The sequence below is a fragment of the Pteropus alecto genome, unplaced genomic scaffold (assembly GCF_000325575.1).
Source record: "Pteropus alecto unplaced genomic scaffold, ASM32557v1 scaffold39, whole genome shotgun sequence".
NCBI classification, from domain to species: domain Eukaryota; kingdom Metazoa; phylum Chordata; class Mammalia; order Chiroptera; family Pteropodidae; genus Pteropus; species Pteropus alecto.
In genome coordinates, this window is record NW_006443568.1 from 4,641,672 (window position 1) to 4,650,165 (window position 8,494).

General features: G+C 43.5%; 1 protein-coding gene across 3 annotated transcripts in view; it reads left to right on the plus strand.

Annotated features, from left to right (window-relative positions):
• The window catches only part of PHC2 (polyhomeotic homolog 2), a 44,743-nt gene that overhangs the window by 22,028 nt on the left and 14,221 nt on the right, over positions 1–8,494 (plus strand). The window contains exon 1 of one of the 3 annotated variants that reach the window (XM_015598861.2): positions 4,914–5,015. The exons of the other annotated variants lie outside the window; for them this stretch is intronic. The gene's annotated coding sequence lies outside the window, so the exon portion shown is untranslated. Of the gene's footprint in view, positions 1–4,913; positions 5,016–8,494 lie in introns of those variants that run through there. 3 annotated transcript variants of the gene reach the window in all.

The following is an 8,494-nucleotide window of genomic DNA, read 5'->3' on the forward strand; positions in this document are numbered from 1 at the left end:
TGGAAACCGGGCACCGCCCTCGGGTGCCACTCCCGGCCGGGGCCTACTCGGCTGCCAGGCGGTGCCAGCCCGCGACTCTCGCCCTCTTGGCGCCCAGGAGATGTTCTGCACCTCCCTCCCTTGTCGGGGACCTTGCCTGCCCCGCACTCTCCTGGAAGCTGCTGTGTCAATCTTGGTGTGCCAAACGCTTCCGTGTGTCCCCGGCCCTACCCCAAGTCTCCGCACGCCCCCACCCCCGCTCTCCCGGGATGGCGATTTACCAGGGGTAGACGGTACGTTTTAAGGGGCAAGGCTGCTGGCATCCGCTGTGCTCCAGTGGTAAGGGGCACTTCAATCTTGGAAGGCCTGCGGCTTCGCTGGAGAGTTTTGTTTTTAATCTAGTTCAGTCTCACGAGGTTTTTACTGGATGGAAAGGGACAAGCTGTTCTGTCTGTCCTCGTACATTTTTAGAAGAGCATTTTCTTCCCATGCCAAATGAATGTATACTATATTGTTGATTCTTTACATTAAAATCGGGATATTGAGATTCTCTTTAAATCGAAGCCCACAGAGGGGGAATAATTTGCCCAAGGTCAAGTTCCAAACTAATGAAGCTACAATGAACTCCTAGCCCCCAACTCCAACACTAGCTCTCGACTCTTGTATTGTTGGATACCAGTCTGTGCCAGTGATACCCTCTCCATCCCACCCCCACCTCCGCCTTTGATGCCTGAACAGATTTCACTGACATACTTTCAGTTCTGATCAGCTTTCCTTTCCACTCCATATGTAGAATATTTACCTTCTTCCTGTGCCATCTACAGTCTTTTATTCTTTTTCCTGCTTCACAAATCAGTGACAGTTTTCCCTTTCGATATCTCCCATCCTAGATCTTTAATCCCCTTGTTGTGAAATAAGCTACCGACCTAAATCCACCATATGTCCTCGATTTTTCTAGGACAGCCCAATTTGAAATATTTCATTCCATTGTCTGTCAGCGCAAGCATCTCAACTTTTGGTTTAGAAAATAATGTCACTTTAACTATCTCCCCTGCTCTCCTGGCCTTTTCCAGCCATTTGGCTCTGGGGCATAACTGAGTAATCCAGTTATCATTCACCTGGGACTTTTCTTCCCCTCCTGAGTCAACCCAAATGTTGGAACTGCCAGGATTTCTAAGGGAGTCTGAAAATTACAAGCTAATGAAGCAAGGAAATTCCTTCTTTATTTCTGCCCCCCTGCCCTCCCCATCTTTTATCCCAGCATAGGGCAGCAGACCTGTGGCAATGTCTGTTCATTAGGGTTTAGGTGTGGGTCACAAGGGATGTATGCCTTCATATCATTTTGACTCTAGAATAGAAAGTAACTTACTGTGTTGGTTACAGGGCAAGAGATTATGTCTTGAGTCTTATGATACCTGCACAGCTAAGTAGTTTTGGTTTCATTCAAATTTAACACACCTTTATTAGCCTTCTGCTTCATATAAAGCACTGTCCTAGGCACTATGGAGAAAGACTACAAAAGTGATTTTCCTACATCTGGATCTATTTTTGGAAATATCCACACTTTTGAATCAGCTGATAAACTGTTTTCCACTGTTTCTGTACCTAAATTCCAGTCCCTGTAAGGCGGGAACCAGAGCTTCTGGTTTGGCTCATTCACAAGGGCTGGCTTGTTTCACAGAGGGTCCAGCAGATGGGTAGTGGTGCTCTTTTGGCACCTGCCCTTTCCAGGCACTCTTCATCACGTGAGCTCTGCCTCTCAGCCCACCCAAGATCTGTTTCCAGGCTTGTCCACACACTGGGAACAATAGATGCCCTTTTTTCTCCAGCCTTAATCTTGAGAAAGGCAGTTTCTTAGTCCACTTTTTTGTTGTCCTTGAGTTGGTTTCTCAGTTGTGCACTGCATTTTCGTGAGCAGTCTCTCCAGTTCTCACTCACTTCTTCCTCCCCCCACCTTTTTTTAGCTGTTGTTTTGCTGATATGTGGCACATAGATACCTAGTGAATGTTGTTATTTCATCGTGTACTCACCTCCCAGCCCTTTCCACTTCTCTTCCAGATCCTGGCTGAATTTTTAATTTACCTTTGTCAAGCACACTCGGTATATTATTATTTCCACTTCCCTTGAAGCAGAGAGGAAAGGAAACTCCAGCTCTTCTTCCTTCTGTTTCAGTTATAAGTCTCCTGACTGTAGGTCTCTTCAGCCATCATTTCTCTGCATTTCAGTGGAGGATAACCTTTTAGGAAGGTGGTGTTATGCTTCTTCAGACATACCTCTTCTGTCAGTCACTTTCTAGTCTAAGCCGATTGACCCTGAGACTTCTCTTCCTGCCACCAAAACCCCTTCCCCCATCTATGACCCTGTGCCTCTTACTTGCTCTGGCACAGCCCCAGAATCCACTCTTTTTCAGACCACATCCTTTTTCCTGCCTTACTCATTTCCTGTCTCCCTCGGTTCTGATTTCTCAGAGGAAGGGAGAATAGACTAAGAGGAATAAATGGATAGGTCATCTTGTAAAATTAAACTGCTCATGCCACTGATCTTATATGCTCTTACACAGCTTATCCCCTCCCTAGTTTTCTTATTTAAAGAAAAAAAGAGACTACTGTCTCAGAGTCAAGAGCCTCTACCTGTGAGTTCATGATTGTGAATGTATAAAGAGGATGACTTGACTGTCTTAGACTCTTCCTCTAAGGCTCTGCCCTTCTTTGGGCTGCAGACCTCATGCCAGGATTTCAGTAACCATTTGCTAAATAAAAATAAAGTTCACTCACTTCCTATCAAAATCCTTCACTTGCAGATAGCATGGAGCAAGAAGCCAAAATAAAGTTAAAATTACAAAAACGGGAATAGGATGGTGGTTCCAGTTCTGGTAATTAATACTGGTTTGTGTTAGCATGATATTTACCAAGGATTTTTTTTTCCCTTCTTGAGTCCGAGTTTATATTAAAGTTTTCCCAGTCGTTCAATGCCACTTAGTCTCCAGTAGATATATCTACTAGAGATGGGAATAGGGAAATGAGAATAAGAAGTCTTCATAAATGGTAGTTTCTCTTTTATTCCTTTTATGCCATGTTGTAACTGGAAGATGAAGATGATGATTTTCAGTGGTCAGGAAGAATCTCAGAAAAGTGGTTGTGGAAAGATGCTTTTGTGTTTTCCACCCCCGTGGAAAAGCAGGGTGGGGACTGGCTGCCTTATGCAATCAGCTGTGATGAGTCCTTTGTGCCAGTAACAGAAATGACTCTCCGCAGTGATTTAGCAACTTGTTTGATGGAAATCAAAGCTGGACTGTGCCTCAAGTTAGGGGTCTGAACATACATAGGTTTATGTTTTAAATATTTTTATGGCATGATTTAAACTATACTGTGAGTCACCAGTTAAAAAGACTGAGGATGTTTTCTGTTAAAAAATTAAAAAGTATATGCCTGTTTAAGATAACTTTACTCATTTACAGCTCAAATAGGCGCAAGTTTCATTTTAAGCAATGACTTAAAATTTCAGTTTGAATTGCTAGCAACATTAGAACACTGATTTGATACGTAAAAATACCCAGATGCAAATCATTAATTCAACTTTATGAAAGTTTGGGAATTATTAGCAAAATAACCATTTTTTTAATCCAAGACTGAAATCTTACGGATTCTGGACTTTTTCCTAGTCAGTATCAAAAGTAGAATGCTAGACATGGTCAAGAGATGGGCTCTTTTATAGTTAATCAAGTTATACAATTAATGATTCATTTTTGAAGATTAAAAGTATAGTGAGAAACATACCATTAATTTGAGTAATAAATTGTTGCTCTGCAATTCATTGTAAGACCGTCTAGGCCAGCATAGTAAACTTAATATTTTTTTTCTTCCCTTTCCAAATTACTTACAGTTTGCAAAGAAGGATGTGCTTTCTTATTCTTTGAATTTCCAAAGACTTTTTAGTTTAGATAAATCCAAAAGAAAACATTCTTTCTACGTCTGCTAAAGAAATAATTGCTATTAAACAGAGATTGCCCATGTTCTAAGATGAATCCAGATGTTGAAGAGAGTCCCAATTTGCTATTACGATTTTCTTTAAAGCAAATATCTGTTTCTTGAATGATTTTCATTTTAGCAGTGAAAGTTATTATAACTTCTCTTAAGAAAAGATGTGTATTAGATGCCATGTCATAACCAGCTCTTCTCCAGTACTTTAGGAGGACCAGGCCTGATACTGAATATTGAGACTCTTGGCAAGAAAATGAGAGTTCATGACTGCTGTGAGTTATTTTTAAAGCTTTGGTTACATGGCTATTATGTCTCAAATACTGTATAATTATCTCTAGTTAGTGATGCCTTTAGCATATTTGAAACCATTCATATGTGGCCTAAGTCCACACAGCTATATTAGGACATTTTTAAACAAGTCATTTTAATACAAAATTAATGTGACTCAAATACTTTTTAAAATTAAGTTCATGTTTCCAGGCCTTCGGTAATCAGTATTAATCTGCTCTGTCAGTTGATTGGTAGCAAAGTACGGTGATGGTGAGCTTAGACAATAGTTACAGGAAGGAAGGGACTAATATTTTCCAAGAGCAGAAATTATCAGGAGGATTGGTTTGCAAGATAAGTATTATCCAGCTTATTATATAGACAAGACTTCTGAGGCTTAGTGTTCTCCCTTTCTTCTTCCCCTCCCCCACCACATTTAAGAATATTAGTGATGCCGCAGTTGACAACCAAATAAATAAATAGGGCATCTTATTCGGCAACATGCTTGCCTTTCCATGTTATCAACTTACAAATAACTAGGGAATTTACTAAACATTTCTAGAGTTTTCTGTAAACTTTATAAATCCAGTTTCCATGATTTTATCTTCAGCCTTGTTTTCTAGGCATAACAAGGTCCATACATTTACTAATCTGTAGGTCAAGTGATTCTTCCTGTTATTTGTTCCAAAGTTTCTGGGATTCTTCTGCGCTGTCTGTGTGACATAGCTTGGGACTCTCCATGAAAGAACTGTATAGAAACGAAATCGGGGTTGTCTTGTCCTGTTGAAGGTGAGTTAAGACCTTTGGTTAGCCCTGAAGGGCAGGTTCATTTCTGCTATGTTGCCACCATTGTCAAAGTAGAGGTAACATTTTTTCCTGAAGCCTGACCTCAGGTGCAAGGACAGGACACCCTGAGTAGACCAAGGCATCTGAGGAACATGAATGATACCTGAGTTTGAGCCTGTGAAAGAATAGCTCTGCTCTGGGGCTAGTAGAGGCCAGGCTCAGTGAGAGAGAGAGATTAAGGTTGTTTCCTAATCTTCTCCCAGATCTCAGTGATGTTAACCCTCTGGTGGCCATGTCAGTTCCACTTCATTGAACCTGCATTGTCTTATTTAATCCTCACCAAAGCCATGTGAGACAGATAGAAGTACCCCATTTTATAGATAAGGAAACTGAGGCCTAGAGTAATTTGCCCAGGATTACAAACTAGAATTTAAGCCTGGATTCTTTTTGATCCCAAAGTCTTAACTGTCATGTCACAGCTTCTGAATGTAATCAGTGTCAGGCATTTTATATATATAAACCCTAATATTCACTGTAACCTTGCAAGATAGGCAGTATGATCTTCATTTTTCTAGCTGGAGAAACTGAGGCTCAGCAGGTACCAAGTATTTGAAGCTACACAGGTTATCCAAGATAGAACCAGAATATGAACCCAGGTCAAACCCAGAGCCAGTGCTCTTTCCATCCTGCCACGCTTCCTTTCATCTCCTGCGATGGTGATGTCCTAGTGTAGAGCCTCTCCCACTGGTTCCAGACATTTTCCTTTGAAATCATAGCGTGTGCCAGAGCACTCTGACATGACAACATGTGAGGGCCCCCCACCTCTGCATAGGATACCATAGGAACGTCCCCATTTTAGTAGAACTCTTTGAAAACTCTCCCTGACTCCCTGCAGCCAGAGTTAGCTGTCATTCCCTGGGGCGTTGACCTGTCCTGTTGGACGTTACCCTGTGGCCTTGTACGTGGCTGCTGCCGAGTTAGCTGGTTGTGGGCCCGTGTTGCAGTAATCTGCCTGTGGGCTGAGGAGCAGGTCCTGCAGCTGTTTGGAAAGCCCTCCTTGCTCCCGTTGTCCTGAACTGCATGGGGGAGGTGGCTGTTCGCTCCATTGATTCCTTCCTTCATAGCTGGGGGTGGCAGCTTGGAAAACATTCAGCTGTTTACAATTCAGCTTATGTACATTTTAGCTGGGGATTGTGGGTGAGTCAGAAGGGCTGCTCTTTGCCCGTGTCCTAAGAAACAGCATGAAAGTCAGCTGTATGGTAATGGCTGCCAGCAAGGAGGAGGAGCCCTCCCTAACAGATGCCTTAACCAGAGTTGCTCAGCCCAGATGCTTAAGATCTGAGAAGCATGTCTGCTCTCCAATCCTCTTAACCCAGACTCAACAAGGTCTTTTTGCATTGACACTGAGGTCAGGTCTGGGGCCACCTGGATCAGCTTCCCTTTCATTCTGTGGGCCAGCTCCCCTGCAGGAACCCCAGTGTGGACCCAGGACCTCTCCCTCCCTGTGACTGTAAAGCTCACCTCTTTGCTCAGCCAAGTTCCCCAAAGGGTTCCTATCACAGCTGATACTTCCCCTCTCCAGAGAAGCACTTCAAAGCAGGCTGCTCTTGTTTGCAGAGCCAAGGAAGATGCTTTGAGGAGGACGGCATCTGTGTGAGAGAGCCACAGCCTGCTTTGTGTCCTCAAGGGAAGGATGTCTTGTGTGTCTGACAGCTCAGTTCTTATTAGCAGGATTGAAAAGTTACAAACATTCAGCATTGGTTCTTCCTGCCTTCTGGTACTCAGGGGACCCCTGGGTGAGAAGAGACCTACAGATTTCCCACCAAGAGCGCCTTTTGTGTGTGTTTTAGATACTGTCTTCCAAATAAATGGCATCCACTCATGCCTTGATTCAAAAATGCACAGTTTATGCACCCGTTTCCTCATCTGGAAAATTAAGATGTTATATTCAGAGCCCATCTAACTCTAATCATCTATGATCTAACGCCCATGATCCAAAATGATCACACTTCACCCCCATCCCTCCTACTGAACCTTCTGTCCCTAAATTGGGAAGAAAGCTATCTGCTCATCTAAGTGATTCTCGGTAAGGTGTGAATGACCGCAGGTGTATATTTGCATTTTAAAGAAGGTTGTTAACCAAATCAATCTCTTTAATTGATGGACTCTGTCAGGATCCCAGAATAGAACCTCCATTCTTTCTTCTCACCCCACCCCCACCCCGCTCCTTTGCATCTCCTCCTGCTCCCCACCTTGTGCTATGCTCCCTACTTCATTTTTCTACCCTTTCCCTGGGAGACGGGAGGAATGCCAACAAATTGGTGCTTATGAAATATCTTGCCACCCTCACTTTCAGAGTGGCACCAGTTTCTTTAGGGGCCAAAATATAATTAAAGAGATTTTAAAGAGTGGCCCGCAGACCTTTCCACAAGGATTGTGTTCTGTCTGCCCTGTGCTTCTCGCATTGTGCTTCTGCTTGCTGCTCAGACCAGGTACGGTCTGCATCAGCTGCTCTCCGCCTCCTAGATATGGTTTCCCTGGGGTCCCTTTGCAGGTGTTCTGCTCAGGCTCTCCCTAGAGCGAGCAGTTCTTAAGAAATCCTGCTGACACCAAGACTGGCCTGCTAAGCTGAGACACAGTGAGCTTCAGAGCCAGGGAGAGGCCTGGAGAGAATGCTCTGTGTGGTATAGGCGGTATGTTTTACCATTCATGGAGCAAAAGTAGCTACAGGCAGATCCATGTTATCACCTACTCTGCTTCCTTCTTTAACTTAACTGTTTCCTTAACTTCTTTAAGGGTAGTTAGAAGTCTTGCAGACAGACTAAAATACTCCCTCTCCTCATATGAGAATAAGCCCTTGGCCAAACTGAGGGAGTGGGAAGAGAAGCTCTGCTTGCCGCCCCGCTTCCTGTGAAGTCAGGTCTTTAAGGCTACTTATTTTAGGGGCAAATAGAATGAACATCTAGGCCATCTGAAATACCCACAATAAATGTTAGTATGAAACCATATTTTAGAATAACTGATGATTTTTGTCTTATCTGTGCATGTAAAGAACATCAGAACCAGTTCTGAAGTCACCCAGATTTTGCATAGCTGGGGCCCACCTGACCTCTGTCTTCAGAGAGTGGGAGAGCTCAGCTTCTCTGAACATGCACCTGTGGGTCCTGAGGTCTGGGCCATTTTTATAGGCACCTCCCGGCCTCTGCCCCTAGAGGTCATCATGCCTTTCCAAGTGCCTGGAGCTGGCATAAATGTTTATTTGCTGAAACAGGAAGAAATGTACGAAGGAATAGCTCTTAATGCTTCTTATGGCCAGGTATCCAGAAATGCCACTCTTAGAGACAGGCACCAGCCTAGTTGCTCTCAAATCATTAGAGCCTCAGAAAGTAATTTACAAATCTCAGCTGATGGCAGGTTCTTTCTTTTGAGACTAAGAAGACCTCTGCTCTTTTATCCACAGCGAAGACTGAGTTCACATGTAC